Source organism: Typopeltis vanoorti, chromosome 13, assembly GCF_054136105.1.
Source record: "Typopeltis vanoorti isolate ZY-2024b chromosome 13, IOZ_Tvanoo_1.0, whole genome shotgun sequence".
NCBI classification, from domain to species: domain Eukaryota; kingdom Metazoa; phylum Arthropoda; class Arachnida; order Uropygi; family Thelyphonidae; genus Typopeltis; species Typopeltis vanoorti.
Genome location: NC_143561.1, coordinates 37,120,047 through 37,135,263, shown reverse-complemented (window position 1 = coordinate 37,135,263; position 15,217 = coordinate 37,120,047). Strand labels below are relative to the sequence as shown.

The following is a 15,217-nucleotide window of genomic DNA, read 5'->3' as shown; positions in this document are numbered from 1 at the left end:
AAGAAACAAACGGTTTAGTTACATTTCTTTGTTATTTGTAACTACATTCTAGGTTATATATAAAAAAAAAATTCAGAATTTTTTAAAGCCCTCTCCTTTCTCCAATAAAAAATCAACTGAATAAGGGATAAATAATTCTAGATGAAAATACTATCAATAGAAAGTTTGAGTTTTATAGCAAAAATATTGTTAACAATGAAGGCGTATCCATCAGAAAATTAAATGTTATAAATCAAATTACTATAAATGGATACACGTCACTGCGTTTTAAATTCTAAAAAAAAAAAAAATGAAGATTAAATACACGTCCAAATTACAATAGCCTAATACGAATGAAAATGAGAACGGAAATGATGGCTTAATATATTAGGACTGGGAGAAACAAGAGACAATTTTGCACAATGGAATATTCAAGCGAGAATAATTATAATAGAGCTAGTTGTAGAGAGCGAGTTGTAAGTGCTTACTCAGTTATTACTAGTTTATAAATTGAAAGAGACGTTTGCATAATCTGCTCTAAGGGTTTATCATGTGAATAATTAATTTTCTGGCAGGAACAATTACTGAAGCCATATCCGAAAGTGCTTTTCTCAAGAACCGCTGTTTCGAGGAACATATAATGGATTTTATTATCAAAATATCTTTTGCATGCCTCGCCTAGATGAGGATGGAGGGGTTTGTAAGAGTACGCTGATCTTTAAAATAGTATGAGGGTTGGCCTTCCTTAAAACCGAACACAAAACTCAGAAAAGTCATTATGATATAACACACTGAGTTGGTGTAAATTGTTACTCGATATTTAAGAATGAAAGACAGTTAAATGAAAATTATGGAAATATCTTATACATTATATGCAATATCGGTGTTTCGAGATAACAAAAATCTTTCGGTTTATTCAACAAAATGTACTTTAAAATAGACTAATATACTATTTACTACTACATCTGTGATGTGGAAAATAAAAATTAAATAAATAAAACCCAGAGACGACTGAAAGCAAAAAAGGAAAACTTTGTTTCCCTCCCAACACAGGAGGGAAATAAAATACCACAAAAATCAAAGTTGATTGCAAAATACAAGTCACTATGCATCAAATGGAGTCAGACAAGGATAAACAAAGACATGCGTATAGGGATGCTATAGCTTCCAGCATATTAATATTTATTTCTTTATTTGTGTACTGAAAATAAAAATTCACTAAGCACCGAACAACAAAATGCGAGTCCACAAAAAATACTCCATAAAAGGAATACAGAATAGCTTTTCAAGATATACTAAAAATCAGTAACTACGTTAGTTACCAGGCGGCTTTGTTCATAACAGAGCCATTCCTTGGAAAGTATAAAGATAGCCCCCACACATTTAAGAGCACTACAATAACCGTTCCAGTACCTTTCATAATTATAAAGCCTCAAACAAAAGATTTTGCACGCTGCCATTATGGTTGGAACCATTAAAAGGAAGTGACTACCTGTTTTGACTTCGGTTCTTTCTCATCTGGAAAAGCTAATAAGAACGTGTGTTGACGTTAGGGAAATGAAGCTTCGCTGGCGGCAAATGGTACGGAAAACAATTACGAAGCGTAAACGAAATTAGTGAAAGAAAATGGAATTTATTCCTAGGGAATATTACATCGCGAAGAAACATCGTTACAAAGGTTGTGATGCAACACACAGCGATGATAGTTCCAGAAGAAACAAGCTTTAAGCGAGTTTACTTTTTATATTAAGGAAAACAACAATAACAGATGTCTACATGCAGTCATTTAAAGCATTATCGGCATATGTTATTTAATATTATCGTTCGAGTTGAATAAAAGGCTAAAATAATATCAGAAAAAAAAAAGTTAAACTGTTTTCTCAATCGATTATTAACTAAAAGACAAGTATTATGACAAATAGAAAAGGCAATACTTTTATCAGTAAACGTATCCTGATCCTTGCTAAAAACCTCATTTCGATGGCCCTTTAAAAGCCGATGTCAGGATGTGTTGAAAGCGAACACAGGTAGCTAACACGCCACAAAAAAAAAAAAAAAAGAGAGAGGGAGGCACGCAGCTTTGGACGTCTGTTGCTCACAACGTGACTGCTTGATCTGACTCGGAATGCTAGTGGCAACTTTAAGCTCCGTAGCCTGGTGGTGAGAGCGGGCGGTAGTGACCAGCGATGCTTTGCGGCGGTGTTTAACTGACGGCCAAATCCAACACGGTGACGGTCCCCTTGCAAGATGACAACAGCGTGCACTCCATACCGCTTATTTTTCGTATTTTTTTCAAGGAAAAAAAAACAACAACAACTTTCCAATAATGACTGGAATGGTAAGTTCGATGTAAGATACACCGCGTGACTAGCTCGTACAAAGATCGGTAGCAGCTTGATAACGTAACGGTCACGGAATACGACGAACGTTATATTCGGAGCCTCTCTGATGGAAGCATCACCTTTGGAAGATGCTGAGAACACCTGATGTTCTTTCGGAACACACTGAATGTGTTCAAGAACGTGCAGCGCATGCGTAGTTTACTAGCCTCTACAATATTTGGAAGAGCACCGTGTGACACGTGACAAACACCACTAACTCCTGCCGGTACTCGGGAGCAATCTCACACAAGCATGCTTGTAACCAATGGTTGTTTTGCTCCGCGTAGCTATAGTGACATGAAAATTTCGTTTTTTCAAAAACAAACTGATGCATACCAAAGATTCATATTTTTAACCTACCTAGCTACTAAAAGATAATCATTATGCGATTCTAATACACAGACAGTATCTACGAAGTTAATTTTGAGTTTGGCTACGACTCCATTCTTCTATTTGATTGTCACATAATTTTGTGTGGGCTGTCGTAAAGGAAGCGGGGAGTAAGTACATAAAAGAGAGACAAGTGACAGGTGGTAAGATAATAGTGAATCGATTGGTTTACTCAGTGGATTTGGAATACTATGCAATCGGACTATTGCTGTGTCTCTCCATTTTAAATTACTGCTTTTTATTATTATTATTGAAAGATGAGCGTGCAATCTAAACTAGCACATCTTACTGAAATAATACCGCTGTCTGATTCTTTTTTTTCTTTCTTTTTTTTTTTATGAACGAGAATTCTAAAGGTGAGATTTCAAAAAATTTATTCCACTTGCGCATCTCGAATCCGTACAAAATCTACGGCAATGTCTAAATGCATTTACAAATCGTAAATTTCTGGGTATCTACAAGAGGTAGAAATGTGACGTGAAATTTATTGTAAGCTTTTTGTTGTCCAAAAGAAGTTTTAAAACATTATTCACTGTCTCTGATCGACATAAATTTCACAATAATCGGTGATCTATCTTATTTTTATTTTATTTTGTTAGTATTATTATTTGTTTTCATTCCTATGCTGAAACTGATAGTAAACAATGTGCGCACACAATAGAAAGGAACAGAATCATTTCAGATAGATCGAGCCGGTTTTTTTTTTTTTTTATAATATACAGACATTGTTTCAAGATTCAAGACATTCGTATTGTTGATAGGATATAACCGAGTATGAATGTGCTGATTTATTTTGACGTTTAAAATATTTACGACCGTTTAATTAATTTCTTTCTACAGAGTGAGAAGAAAGAAAAAAATACCGAAATATACAGTATAGAAGGAAAGATCTTCGATAATTGCCTTTTTTAAAACGAATGTTAATATGTCCATATTAGTATTAACTTTATTTACAATCATAATCTCATTGTTTTGCCTTTAGATTGTGGTTTCAACTTGAGTAAATAATATCTTTTAAAATTTGACAAAAAAATTAGAATCACGTAAACATGAAACAATCATAAAACTCCATGGAAAATAACAGAAGCGGTTCGCACATTCAGCTATTCCCAATGAACGTCCAAAAATCATATTGAAGAATATACAGGGTGCTTCAAAAAGAATGACCCGATTTCAAATAATTATATTCAATAATGAAAATGTGGTACAGTTACAAAATAAATTACCAAGTATGAAGCAAGGTCTAAAGTTTCACTCACGACAATTACAAATGCTCAATGTGCCCTCCACCTGTGGTTCGTGGTTGCAGAGATATACAATTTTCAAATCGGGACATTCTCGTTGAAACACTGTATATTTCAAATGTCAAAAAAATTCTTAAATCAGTATCGTCAATCTCAAGAAAACTGCTTGCCTTTATGAAAAACTTTGAAACGAATATTACTCCATTAGTAAGGAAGAGATGAATAATCTGAGAACACACACAGAGGATTCGAATAATACAGACTATCGTCCAACTACGATGTCGGTTAAATAAGAGCACCATTTTTTTTTTTTTTGGCATTTCTGTGACAAAAAAAAAAAAAAAAAAAAAAAAAAAAAAAAGAGCCATTTTCATTGATCGACATCTAACCGAATCAATACAAGCAAACTCTCATGAGCTGCATTCCAAACTTCTAGGATGTCATCAGGATAATGGATATGCGTCTAGTAATAACTACTTCACGTTGTACTTCGTGACAAATGGATTTTTTTTTCTATCAATTTAGCTACGGGCACTTCGGACGATGTACATTTAATTGGGTCAGAAAAACCGTTGAAAGGGCTTCCAACAAGCTTTTTTCGATTATTTGACAGAGCACATTTTTTTTTCACCCCTTTATAAATGAGCAGAATTTCAATTTCTTTACATAAACCGAGAAAAAAAAAAGCACCAAAAATAATTTTATGATATTCACGCAGAGAAAGTAAATCAATTCGCTATAAAAATTAACAGGTGTTGAACTGTTGGGCTTGCTGAAATGATGACTATATTTTTTAATCTTGTATTCAAGTCAATTGGGCCGATTCTTCAACTTTTTCAATTTCTTTCCGTGCAATACATCAAGAGCAGCTTGATCGCTTTTCAGGTGTTCTTTGGGCTCTTAAATGATTTGTGATGTCACCATTTTTGAAAGGCCGGCTTTATGTTTTGGGGAGTACAGCTAGATGTTCTGGTATCTTTAAAATTTTATCTTTTTAAGTTATGAATCGAATTTTCGTCATGTTAAATTTATGAGTGCTGTCAAAGTGAACCCCCCTTGGGTAATTTAGAGTATGAATCTGCCTGTCTTCCATATATCACAATGTAATCGTTCTAGATTTTCACCGTCTGTGTGCAAGACATTCGGAGCAAATCCGTGGTCTTTAACGAGAAAAGACGCAGAACAACGGAGATGTCAGGACTTTTTAATTCATTTCACTAGAGTTTGTTTAAGACCAATTAGTAAATGCATTAAAAACTAATTATGGACAGTGAAAGTGTCATTTATTAAGCAAGAAATATCATTAAAAAATACATTTTGATAACTGTTAAGAAATTAAAAAAAAAAAAAAAAAAAAACTCCCAACTCCCAAAACGTTAACCAATAGTTTAATGGATATCGGATAAAAATTCTCATTTATAAACCTAATTAAAGAGTGATCGTGAGTTTGCTTTTTTTTTTTCTTTTTAAATAAACCGAGGTTTCATGGGTTGCACAATAAGGTGGGAAGCATCTTAGCTACGACTTACTTCAATGTGCCGTTATGTTAACAGACACAATTCTGGGTAGGAACTATATTTTGCTACTTGCTAACTATATTTGGCTTTACTATACTGTATGTAGCATGATCCCGTCAAAGGGCTTTCTAAGCAACTTTCCGACAAGGCTAATTACTAGGTCTTAGGTAGTTGGGGTTGCTACTTAAAACTAAAAACTGAATTGTAAGTTCGTTATAATAAAGACAGTGAAATATATAAAAATAAGGGATTCAAGTCCAATAGACAGGGAAGCTAACCTTGCTAGCTTGTGCCTAGTTATAAAGAATTCTATTTACAAAGATGTCTTTCACTCAGGTGCCCAAAATGCGTAGCCATACGCGCTTCGAGCTTCGTATACGGTATGTCTACTTTGACTTAGTATGGCAAAAGCATCTTATTGAAATACTTTCCTAAATATTTAGTAAATTTTCTAAGCACTTGGAAATTTACTCTTGGTATTTTTGTGACGTAAGAAAAACTTGAGTTGACAACACAAGGAGAGATCCAAAGAACTGTTTTGTGGAAAATAACTGACAATAAACATGTCACCTAAGCATATATACTGCTTAAAAGCAAACCAACAAGACTAAGAAGATAGGAAATAAAAATAAAAAAATGAATGTAAAATACACTAAAATCTGAACATGACAGCAAAGATATCAGTTTAGGAGAAAGTAAATTTCTTTCGTAACAAATATGATGATTGTAAAGAGAAGAAAAGAAATACAATGGAGAAAGAATGGGAAAAAAAAAGTAACCGAAAACTTTATCGCCCTTTTTTCGCCTTTCATCCTTCTTTCCTTTTTTTTTTTTTTTTTTTGTTACACAACAGCTTACCTGCTTCAAGAAGATTTACTTTTCAAACATCGCCCTCCTTTCTGTCATGTTCTAATTTAAATGCCTCTTTATTTTTATTTTTTTTTTTAAATTCTGGTTTAAGTGCATTTTTAATTAATTTTTCTTATATCACAAAAGGCCGAAAGCCAATAGCAAATGGATGTCATCTCTGTGTGTGTTGGGATTAAAGTAATATGCTGATGTTCTTTTTGAACAGCTGGAGGCTGCAGTCTTTGGAGAATACTTCATAGGAAGGGCTGTTCCACAGAAACGAAGTAAATGGAATGAAAATGAATGGGAGTAGTAGTAGGTTCGGTGAGTCAGGAGTTCAATTGTAAAATGATGTGTTAGCAGCTGTTGTTGTGTTACTGCAGAACTAGCAAAAATGGGAGATTGGGGGGGGGGGGGGGGCTGGAAGCCAATTCTGCTGAACACAGCGCCCAGGGATATACCTGTTAGAAACATCACGGAAAATATGAAAGCAGTATTTCAGGGTTGGGCAGATTTGTAACAGATGAAAAGTAACGTGTTGAGTGAAAATTGATGAGAAGTTTTAAGCTAAGGATGCGATAGAGGTGATGTGATCATGCCAGCAAAAGTAAGAGTTAGTCCGAGAAGGGAGATGTGGTCTTGAACTTTTAAATTGAGCATTGCCAAAAGCAAGGAAAGAAGAAATAAGGTCTTTTTGTGAGAAAAAAATAAAACAAAGCATAAAATTGTAGTCTGTAAACATTAAAGGTGACTAGGTTGTTATCTCCCGATTGAAGGATGGTGTGGAGACCAGCGTGTAATGCACTTATTTGTATGACTTGAAGCTTGAGATGTTTGAGTGCAGGAAGGTTTATTGTATGAGTAGGATGAATGGGGCTATCATTAGCAAAACATTGATTGCGGTTTGAGGACAATGAATGATCGTTTAAGTACATGAGGAAGAGGGTAGGTTAAGTAATAGAGACTTCAGGAATACCTGCATTAGTTGGAAAATCTGAAGAGGGAATATTTTCTTCCATTGTTTTGTCAATTCTCCGATATTTACAGAAAGTCAAACTGAGATTTTAATAAGCAGCTTTGTCATAATAGACTGAATTGGATATTATTAATCTAAAATGCTTTTCAATAACCAATTAGATTCATCATCATTTATTTATAATTTTACAATTATAAACAGGGAAAACAATCAAAACAAATAAATAGTCTGTGTACACTAAGATAGGACTTGGAAGTTGTTCTGAAGTGAAGGAAAACCAGGCTTCTCTGTCATATGCTAATTGACGGATTTCTGATGCAGAGGGTTGGGGGGGGGGGAAGGAGAATATTGCTGATGTATTTTCCAATATGGAGTTCGGAGTCTGCCTCTTCCCCACCCCCCTATCTGTAGGGGCGTAGAGGACCAGAGCATCAAGGGTACAGAGAGTGGATGTCTAAGTTGGTGGCCGAGCCATTTTATTTGGTTTCTTTGAACAGTGCTGACTAGAGGATGATCTTGCTGGGTTTCATCTAATAGAGTAGAGTTGTGAATGTGGTTTTCCCAAGAATAATCCAGGATATTTCTTAGACAAGTAGTTCCAATGTTATAATTAAAATACAGTTCAGCGCACTGTCTTTTAATTATAACAAGCTTCCTGTCTCCTATAGCCAAAGTTATTATACTATAACTTTCTTGTTATCCAATATTTGCCACGACATAATAACAACAAGTGATACCTTGTCATTCCGGTAAGGGTCACAAGTTTCTTTATTTAGGTTAGTTATGAGCATCGGTTGGTTTGTTATAACTTTCTGATTTTAGTTAAGAGGAGACGGAGAGATTTAATTAAAGGCAGTCCAGAGAATTTTATGCAAGACGGCACGAACTTATTGCATTTGACTGAACCAAGCTCTAATAGAAGGCACAGTAAAATTATAAATAACGAAGAAGCGAGTTCGAACAAATATATGATGTCATTTTTCACTGTTAGGGATGAAAATGTGGGAATGGCTTTCAATAACCGAGTTATAATCCGGTAAAAATAATAACCAGGGAGTTGTTGAGGTTGGAGAACAGCTTTAATAATAATAATAATAAAGAGGCCTATACGCGGGGTGGAGAATCTCGTGCTACTAGTATCGATTTGTCGACAATAGTGATTACTTAGTATATGGTTCAGCTGATGTCCTTTTTTTTCTTCTTCTCCCAAAGCAATGAGTTATCGGTATGTTGTAAGGGGTTGGTTTCGTCCGGATGCCTTCACAAATGTAAAACCATCGTCGAATACATTTGGTAGCAATTACCTATACTTCAAAGGTAGAAACTAGTTGGAATTGGGGTATTTCGTAGAATGAAATTTCTTGTGCAAGACTGATAATGCCTACAAGTATATTCTACCGACGGACAGTTAATCTCAAGAAACCATCAAGCCGGCCTGAATCTAAAGGGTGCAGTCAAGTGTGTGTTGTGCTGTCAAAATTTAACTATTGATTTGAATATCCAATTTATTTATTTATTAGACTCTTTCGCCTCTATATTTCATCGTTTCTTCATAAGAAAAATAGCAAACATCACATAAGATTACTTTTGTTGGATTCAACTCCCCCCCCCCCAAGAGATTTCACAATCTATAGAATACCAGTGTCATTGCTTGATGCTAATTCAAAAGTAGCATGCAAGTGTGCAAATAGAGGAAATAAAAATGTGCCTAATTAAAAATTATCAGTTTCAAATGACTTTTGTCATTATTGATACCTCAGTGCAATGACAACTACACGTCAACGTCAGAATACAAGTTAAAAGCGCCACGGTATAAGAAACCTATCCACTGGAGAAAAACAAGTCCGTCCATTATTATTCTAAAAGATTTCGTACAATTTTTAAATGCCAAACATTACAAACGTAATCAATATTCAAAGTATATTATTCGAAATGCATGTTGTAATAATTTTACGCATGCTTTATATATATATATATATATATTATTATTAAACTTTAATCATAAGGTATTAATTATTGATAAATGTGTTAAATTTTGATTTGAAATGTTATATTTATTTGAAACTATTTAACTCAAAGAGAAGACGGGCAGATAGTTTGAAAAGCAAAAATATAACGAGTTTCCGCGGTCAACTGATGCTTTGTGAACTATATCTGGACCAAACTTTGATTATTCAAACTCTGGTATAGTACCCCCCCCCCCACACACACACAGTTTGTAATCTCTGCTTGGCGACTTGCCAAGTATAGTCGATTCATGCTGAAAGGGACAAAGAAATGAGGGACGTACGAATTGGTCGCCAACGCACGAAATCACGTGCTTTATAGGTAAAAATTTCCAACTGTTATACAAGCAACATAGGTAACTACAATGATCATAAAAGATAAGCTGATTTTCTGACATGTAATAATAAACAACTCATCCAACAATAAGGACTGATTATCCTATTATCGGAATGGATTCTCCTTCTGTTGACATGCGCAGAAGTGTCGAAGGGTCTCAAATCTGTGGGCGCACTACATCATTGAAGCACCGGGGCTTAACGTCATTGGACTTGATCATGATGAACGAGTACTTTCTCTGTGTGTAAAGGCTCAAGTGTTAGGAGAAACTCATGCTAAGGGCTTAATGGCTAAAACAACACTGAGAAAGGATTAAAAATAATATTTAATTCTTCCAATATTTCGTCTCAGTCACTGAGACATCGTCAGGGAGTACATATGATACTTGTGTCTCTTCCCCCATCTCTCTCTCTCTCACACACACACAAAGATAACACAGAAATAAAGTGAAACATGTGGAAGAAAGATTAGGGTCCCAACTAGGTGTGGCGCCCTATGTAGGCACCTGTTGGAGGCCTAGGATGTAAACTGGGATCTCCAAAGTATTAATGCAACAATATTTTAATAAATATGGTTGCATTAAATTTCCCAAAATATGGGAAACAGTAAGACATCGAAATCTCAGTTTACATCATAGGCCGCCAACAGGTACCTACAGAGGGCGTCACACCTAGTTAGATTCTAGTCTTTCATCCACATGTTTCGCTTAGTTTTGTGTTACCTTTGGGTGTGGATGTCACAAGTTTCATATTGTATTCCCTGACGATGTCTCAGTGACAGACGAAATATTGGAAGAATTGAATATTATTTTTAGTCCTTTCTCAGTGCTGTTTTACTCCCATTAAGCCTCTAACATGAGTACACACTCTCATTCTTCGGGACGGTATCATTTATAACAATGTTCCAAATATATTGAAAGATCCAGAATGCTCATGGATACAATCGAACTGCAATGGTTTCCCTCCAATGCAAAGGATCTCTCCAAAATTTAATCATGAAAGAATTTTATAAAATAATGTGTAATTCGAATTTTTATTTGATATATTTTTATATCATCTGTGAAATCAACTCGCTTATGAATTAAGTAACACTGAAAACCCGCGAACAGTTGAGTTTTCAGAAAACATAATAGTTTTATTTTCTGAAGTTACGGTTAAGCAACACAAGGCGCCATTTTTAAACAAGTCTAATTCGACCAGTGAGACGTACTCGATTTGAATACGGTTGCAATTTTTCGAGTTTAATATTAAATTCGTTCGAATAGTAAAATTCGACTTTTTCTGAGCGATGAATAGTGTTAACGATTCAATTTAATAAAAGTCGAAGATATGAATAGGTGATGATTTGGGGAAATGGTTTAGAATAAGCAGAGATACTAGACAGGGGTCCCAATATCACCAAACATTTTCCTCGCACATTTAGAAAAAGCAATGCATAAAATGAAGGAAGGTGCAAAAGGAATATCGGTACATGGGATGAGAATTAACAATCTAAGATTTGCAGATAACATTGTTATTATGGAAGAAGAAGAAAGAGAACCAAAAAACATTGAAACTGTTAAATGAGGAAGGAAAGAGATTTGGACTTGTTATGAACTTGGAAAAAACAAAGACAATGGTATTTGGTGAGAAGAACATGAAAGAAAAGATACAAGTGGATGGAATTGATATAGAAAATGTAGAACAATTCACATATTTGGGAAGTAAAATGACATATGACTTGAACTGTAAAAACGAAATAAAGATCAGGATTGTAAAGGGAAGAACAAATCTGAAGGAAAAGTAAAGTGATCAGCCTGCAAACAAGACTAACAGTGCTTGAAACGTGCATCTTTAGCGGTGTACTGTATGTGTCTGAAACGTGGGTGATAAATAAAGAATCAAGAAAAAGAATTTTGACATTTGAAAGAACTTGTTACAGGAAGATTTTAATAGGATGGGTATAAAAAATCACAAATGAAGGGCTCTATCGGAAGATAGAACCAAAGGAGAATCTAATGCAGAAGATTATAAAAAGGAAGCCGCAATTATTTGGACACATCTGCATAATGAGTGAGGACCGGAAGATAAAGACATTCATGTTTGGAATTATGGATGGTGTAAACAGAAGAGGTAGACCATACAGAGAATGGGTGTACAGAAACTGCGACAATGTGCACTGGACAAAGAAAGGTGTAGGAAGATGGTGAAGGAGACATCAGACACCAGCGGGTAGTGAGCCCATGGTTCATGGTGGTGGTGAAGATATGAATGGAACAGAAGAAGCTTAATCACTATGGAGAATCAAAAGGTTAAAGCATTCACTTAGTAGATAGCAGGATTTCAAAGTAGCAGGTGAGAAGAAGATAATTTGAAACAAAAAAAAAACTAATAATAATAATCTGAAGGAATAAAAATTTTAAAGAAGCTTAAAATATCGTGATTTTTCAAACAAAGAAGAAATATGCAACATCATAAAAAAATAATAACTTCTTAGTGGAGGCATTTTATGAACATTACATGATCTTACTTAGCACTGGACTAAAATAAGATATGAAAATATAACTCATTGATATTGATATTATAATATATATATATATATATATATATATATATATATATTATAGACAATATTATAAATAAATCTCACATAAATTTACTTACTCTTATTAGCATTATATTCAACTAGCACATATACGGAGTACCAAAAAAGGTAATGTAAGGGTGAATGTAATAAATACAAGTACAGAAAATCTCTATCAGAATTATGAATCTTTCGACGATTCGAAGCCGAGTCTTATGATTTAGTCTTGCAGGATATTAAATAAATAAATAAATAAAAATAAAAAATAAACGAATATACTGGAATAAATTGGGACATTTTAACCACAACAGTCACTAAAAGGTCAAGGGTCAACCGACTTCATGACTTTCCTTCGGCTAAACTTACTTAGTCGTTTCTCTTTTGCTACTCCAGCCCAGTGCCTCCAGATTACCATTTCCGTTTGCGGTAGAGAGAGAATTCGCATTCCAGAAGGGGAAACCTCAGCAAGAGTAGGATTAATTCGATAACGAATAAAGGTAGGACTGAAACGAATCCTTTGCTAAATCTATAAACTCCGATAACAATTTAGGTTTATTAAAAAGAAACTTTCTCAAAGCTTCGCATAATACAAAACTATCAATATAATACATTTTTAGAGATAACTTGTAGGAAATGACATGGCCTATTATTATCGTCAACCTGTCTGGTGACAAGTACGTTTAAAGGGACGATTCAATTTGGCAGAGAATCACGTCAAAGCTACATATGGATTTTAAGTCACATACCGTAATTATGGAGTTCGTTTAAAAATTAAATTTAAAAATCAAGCCGAGTTACCCAGATTCCAAAAACAACAACATACTTTGGAATCAGAGGAAGTTCTGAACTAAATGGCGCCCACTAGAGGCAAGATGAATTTTGAGTTAAGTCCTCCGTGTATTGCCCACGATTCACTAACCTCTTCTATTTCATCCTCCCAAAAAATTCTCATCGGAGACCGATTTTTACCAGATCTACAACAGTCAATAGTTAAGTAATGGCAGCTGATTTAATTGCAAGGCAAGGTCGATCAAGTACCGGAAAGCCTGACGAGTGACACGACTACCTGGGGCTTTTGCAGTTTGTAGAGCATATCTGTCACTCAATGCATATTGTTATAATACGTATCGGTTCCAATTTTTTTTTTATTTAGTAATATACGCACCGTTGGTTATAAATGTGAGGAATTACAAACATTCATTGATAAGCAATGTAAATAAGTATACAAAAATAAAACATACTATACAACAGCGTAGAGAGCGGTTTAAAAACGGCTATTGCTATTGACCAGCCCGAGGGTAAAGTTGATTATTTATTTTTTGTGCTGTGATCAAGTATATGAATGTTTCTTCTTTCGGTGAAAAATGTCTGCTGATAATGTTAAATTAGTGAGAACAAAAAATAGTAAATAAAAGTACTACAGAAATCGCGCAGGATCACTTGGAATAAACTAGCTTGTAGGCAAAAACGTTATCAGTTTAATGCGACACTGGAAAATAATGCATTTTGGGCTGAAAAAGATTGGAAGCTATGTTTTATAATGATGGGACTGCTGCTAGAAATCAATGAGGCTATGGATGTGCCAGTGAAAGTGAGGACGATGAAGTTGGAGGACATATTGCAAAATCAAAACAGCACAGAAAACCTAGACGCTGAAAAACAAACAAGTAATGCCAAAGAAGTTATCCTTCTTTAGAAGGTTTTGATATGTCCATATCTGGACTACTGAACTGAGATTTAGTATTTTGGATTTCTTGGGAAGAGAAAGTAGTGAAGAAGATTAAAAGCCGGATGAGAATAGACTGACAGATGAAAAAGAGGAGATAAAATAGGAACATTAGTCGCTAAAGAGATTATTGGAGTTGTTAATATCCTTGCCGCCTTTTTTCTATGCCAAACCAATGAACAAAAGCTAGTAAATCCACAGTTAATAGTAATGCAGGTGGATTAAGGATCAGATAATCCAGAAACTTCGCTTTACACCACACAGGTGTACTTTAATACTTTAAGTAAGCAAGACGAGAGTCTCACGATGGGCAATGAAAATCGTCAATCATTTAAATACTTTTATAAACTATCAATGCCACAGTGCAATTCGAACCGTCGCTTGTAGTTCGAATTGCTGAGAAGTTATCTACTCGACCAAGTAAACAGACAGAAAAAACAAAAAATAAATAAAAAAAAAGCCTTTAGACGTTTTTTCCATCATGTTTTTTCAACATGACGCCACTACATTTCCACAGCGAGCTGGAGTATGGAACACTCTTCGATATGAAGTCGACTGAGCGATGGATTAGCTGAGGAAGGATACACTACCTAGCCTGGGATCCCAGATCTAACTCCTACCGACTTTCTCCTGTGAAGATTTTGTGAAAGATGAGTTACTTTACACTGATATGTGAATCTCACGAAACTTGAAGGACAAAAGGAAGCAGCTAGGGGGGGGGGGACATGTTGTTACGTGAAGAAGTGGGAAGTTATATCTAGCATGAAAAAAATACCCTTTTTTGTTTCTCTTCACAACAGTGGAAATTTCATTTTGTGTGTGTATTATTTTGATTCTAGTAAATGTTTATAATCTCTCAACAAAAAGGTAATCACATTAAAACAAAATTCCAATACAAAATAATAACTGCGTAGCTCGTCAGTATTATACCAATGCCTACCCATTTTTTATAATTGTAAAATGACAGGTTATAGGTTAAAAAAATGCATTTGATTTTGAGAAATTGCAGAATTTATTTTAACTTGTAGGTGCATTTCAGTAACTTGCCCAATTTTTACCAACCTCTGCCAAAACCAGTGCAATACATAATTAAATATATATGGAGTGCCGTTTCTTTTAACAATCGATCACAGCGCCTCTTTATGTCAGAAGTATATTTTTCATTGCGAAAAAAAAAAGGTCATGCTAAGTTTGGAATAAACTTGATTGTATGAATTAAATGTTCCTTATGGTTTCAGAAAAACTGTTAA

At 34.7% G+C, this 15,217-nt stretch overlaps 1 protein-coding gene across 10 annotated transcripts in view; it reads right to left on the bottom strand.

Moving 5' to 3' along the window:
* LOC150100053 (MAGUK scaffold protein DLG1-like) overlaps positions 1 to 15,217 on the bottom strand; it is a 741,341-nt gene that overhangs the window by 302,165 nt on the left and 423,959 nt on the right. The gene's annotated exons all lie outside the window — the stretch shown is intronic.